The sequence below is a fragment of the Mandrillus leucophaeus genome, unplaced genomic scaffold (assembly GCF_000951045.1).
Source record: "Mandrillus leucophaeus isolate KB7577 unplaced genomic scaffold, Mleu.le_1.0 Scaffold23, whole genome shotgun sequence".
NCBI classification, from domain to species: domain Eukaryota; kingdom Metazoa; phylum Chordata; class Mammalia; order Primates; family Cercopithecidae; genus Mandrillus; species Mandrillus leucophaeus.
The window spans coordinates 3,417,032-3,421,169 of NW_012102365.1; positions in this window are offsets into that span (position 1 = coordinate 3,417,032).

Sequence of the window (4,138 nt, forward strand, 5' to 3'; positions counted from 1 at the left end):
AAGAAGAAGAAGAAGAAAAAGGAAAACACACCCAGAGCAGTGAGAGAAGAAGTCTGTACAAAAGACCCATTTGTGCAGTAGCGGCTGTGCAGGCAGGTACCAGAAACAGGGCTCCACCTTTTAGAAGGTGGCCCTCCGGCCGGGCGCGGTGGCTCACGCCTGTAATCCCAACACTTTGAGAGACCGAGGCGGATGGATCACGAGGTCAGGAGATCGAGACCGTCCTGGCTAACACAGTGAAACCTCGTCTCTACTAAAAATACAAAAAATTAGCCGGGCGTGGTGGCAGGCGCCTGTGGTTCCAGCTACTCGGGAGGCTGAGGCAGGAGAATGGTGTGAACCCGGGAGGCGGAGCTTTGCAGTGAGCCGATATCTCCAGCCTGGGCAACAGAGCCAGATTCCGTCTCAAAAAAAAAAAAAGAAGGTAGCCCTCCATCCCCTGCCCTTCCCTGGCAGTTGCTCACAGCAGCCCAGTGCGGGGCCTCAAGTCTTCATTTTGGAGAGGAAGCCTCTCCTCTGGGACTCAACGAGCACTCAGGGGCTGTCTCCACCACAGCAGGGAGTTGTTGCCACTGTCCTACCCCATGTCTGTCTGTCGTCGGATCTGTCACCACCCACCCCACCTTCCCTCAGGCCCCAGCTGCCTCAGTGTCTCCTCTCTGGTCTCACTGTCCTCTCCTTCTCTGCTGGCTTCTGCTCTCTGCTTCTGGGACTTGGCCAAGTGCGTGGGGGATCCTCGGGAGGCCTGTCCAGGCTGCCTTAGCCCCTGCCTGGACCATGGTCAGCCTTCAGAATCAGTCAGATAGGCCTGGGTTGTTTTTCTAGGCTCCCCTTTACTTGCTGTGTGAACTTAGGCCAATACAGTTATCTTCCTGAGCCTCAGTCCCTTAACTGTGAAATAGGAGTGACAGTGCTGCCTTCTTCAGCTTCCTGTGAGAAGTAAAAGGGTTTTGCATATGGGAGATACAGTGAGTTGACTGGTGCCCCCAGGGGCTTTTAGGAAGTTGATTGGTGTGGTGGATAGGCATGTAAATTAAAGTGATTGTGATCTAAAAGTCTGTCCCAGTTTCTCAGAGAGAATGACTCCATCCTCAGGATGGAGGAGGGATCAGAGGAGATGACTTTGAGACACCAGTAGATGTTCTTCCAGTGGGATAAGGGATGGGAAGGCATTCAAGGTACAGAGATGCAAATAGTATGGAGAGGACAGTTAACATTCTGGCCTAGTGGGTCTGGCAAGGAGATTGTGTGGGAAGAGAAGGGAGGATGTGGTAGATAGGACCTGAAGCTAAAGGTTCTGTCAGTACCTGATGTTGGACACCTCTAAGACCATCCTAAGAAATGTGGGCTTTATCTTTCAGGCAAAGGGAACCACTAAGGAGTCCAAGCAGGCCAGCAGCTTGCTTCAGGTTTGAGGTTTGGAAAGATCATGAATGAGGCCGGGCACAGTACCTCACGCCTATAATCCCATCACTTTGGGAGGTCGAGGTAGGAGGATCACTTGAGCCCGGGAGTTTGAGACCAGCCTGGGCAACATAGTGAGACCTTGTCTCTACAAAACAAAAAAAATTACACATTAGCCAAGCATGGTGGTACATGCCTGTAGTCCCAGCTACTCTGGACGCTTGGATGCTGAGGCAGGAGGATCGCTTGAGCCTAGGAGGTGGAGGTTGCAGTGAGCCATGTACGTGCTACTGCACTACAGCCTGGGCAACAGAGTGAGACCCTGTCTCAAAATATATACACACACACACACACACACACACTTATTTATCACGAATGACTTGGAGAATGAGATGAGGGGATGAGGGTGGGGACCAGAAGACCAGCAATAAGTTGCTGTCTTTCCTAGGGGAAGGAGGAAGAGAGAGAGTTCCAGGCAAGCTGAGAGACTACTAGGGAGCATGGGGAGGAAGGAGGCAGAAGGAATTTTTTTTTTTTTTTGAGACCGAGTCTCGCTGTGTCGCCCAGGCTGGAGTGCAGTGGCATGGTCTCGGTTCACTGCAACCTCCGCCTCCCGAGTTCACGCCATTCTCCTGCCTCAGCCTCCCGAGTAGCCGGGACTACAGGCGCCCGCCACCACGCCTAGCTAATTTTTTGTATTTTGTAATTTTTTTTTTTTTTTTTTTTTGAGACGGAGTCTCGCTCTGTCCCCCAGGCTGGAGTGCAGTGGCGCAATCTTGGCTCACTGTAACCTCCGCCTCCTGGGTTCACACCATTCTCCTGCCTCAGCCTCCCGATTAGCTGGGACTACAGGTGCTCACCACCACGCCCAGCTAATTTTTTGTATTTTTTAGTAGAGACGGGATTTCACTGTGTTAGCCAGGATGGTCTCAATCTCCTGACCTCGTGATCTGCCCGCCTCGGCCTCCCAGAGTGCTGGGATTACAGGCGTGAACCACCGCGCCCGGCCTGTATTTTGTATTTTTAGTAGAGATGGGATATCACTGTGTTAGCCAGGACAGTCTCCATCTCCTGACCTCCTGATCCACCCGCCTCGGCCTCCCAAAGTGCTGGGATTACAGACGTGAGCCACCGTGCCCAACTGGAGGCAGAAGAAATTTCTAATAACACTCAAGGGCACCAGCTCTGGAGTCTGACTAACTTGGTTCAGATCTTGGCCTCCTCTTCCAATCTTGAGTAAAATACTTGACCTTTCTGAGCCTCAGTTTTCTTCTCTGTAGAGTGGGATCATTGTGGCCAGTTTGTAGTGAAACGCTCCAGAGTAATAGCCAAACACAGATAACTAAGGAGATGTTGATTGACTGGGTCTGTTCCATCCACGATAACAGATTTTTTGGTTAATGCCCCATGACACCAACACTTCACATAGCCCTTATGTGTCTGACTGCATTCCAAGCTGTGCTCATGGCAGCCCAGCCATCAGCACCAACTGTGCTGACATAATTGTTTCCTGCTTTTTCTCCTGACTTCTTGTGAGTACTTTTTCATGCTAATACAGTCTCTCTCCCAGGCACTGGAGACTGCTACAGATTATTCTGATAAACTGATGGGATATTCGCCTTGGCACACAGCTGTCTATCTAAAACAAGGGTGCCCCTTTTTTTGGTGGAGGGATAGAGTTTCACTCTTGTTGCCCAGGCTGGAGTGCAATGGCGCAAACTCGGCTCACTGCAACCTCCACCTCCCGGGTTCAAGCGATTCTCCTGCCTCAGACTCCCGAGTAGCTGGGATTACAGCATGGGCCACCACGTCCGGCTAATTTTGTATTTTTAGTAGAGATGGGGTTTCCCCATGTTGATCAGCCTGGTCTCGAACTCCTGACCTCAGGTGATCTGCCCGCCTTGGCCTCCCAACGTGCTGGGATTACAGGCGTGAGCCACCGTGCCCGGCCACAAGGGTGCCTCATATTCCACACCCCTAGCCCTTCTAACTTTGCCTGCCTGACATCCTTTCTGGGATGGCGCCCAAGCACTTCAGATTGAATGAAAATACCTAGCAACATGGAGCTTCACATCTCTCCTCTCCTGTTTGTTCACCAGTGTTGTGTATCTCACTACATGGAAATCTACCATCTACTTGGTCATTTAAGCCCAAGCCTGGGAGTCTGTGTTTGGCCAGCTCATAGGGGGATCCTGGGCAGGCCTGCCAAGAATCCCCTGGACTTTTTTAGGATGAACAAATCAAGCCAAGTGCTGTGGCATGTGCCCATGATCCCAGCCTCTTGGGAAGCTGAGGTGGGAAGATCACTAGAGTCCATGAGTTTGAGGCTGCATTGAGGTAATTGCACGAGTGCACTCCAGCCTAGGTCACAGAGTGAGACCCCCTCTCTTAAAAGAATAAAATAAAAGGCCGGGCATGGTGGCTCACACCTATAATAACACCTTTGGGAGTCTAAGGCCAGAGAATCGCTTGAGCCCAGGAGTTTGGGACCAGCCTGGGCAACATAGCAAGACGTTGTTTCTACAAAATATACAAAAATTAGCCGGGCATGGTGGTGCACACCTGTAGTCCCAGCTACCCAGGATGGCATAAGCCCAGGTGGTTGAGGCTGCAGTGAGCCATGATCATGCCACTGCACTCCAGTCTGGGCAGGACCCTGCCTCAAAAATAAACAAATAAAAAGGATGAACAAATTATGAGAGTAAAAAAGGGTTAGTCTCCTTTATCCTTGCTA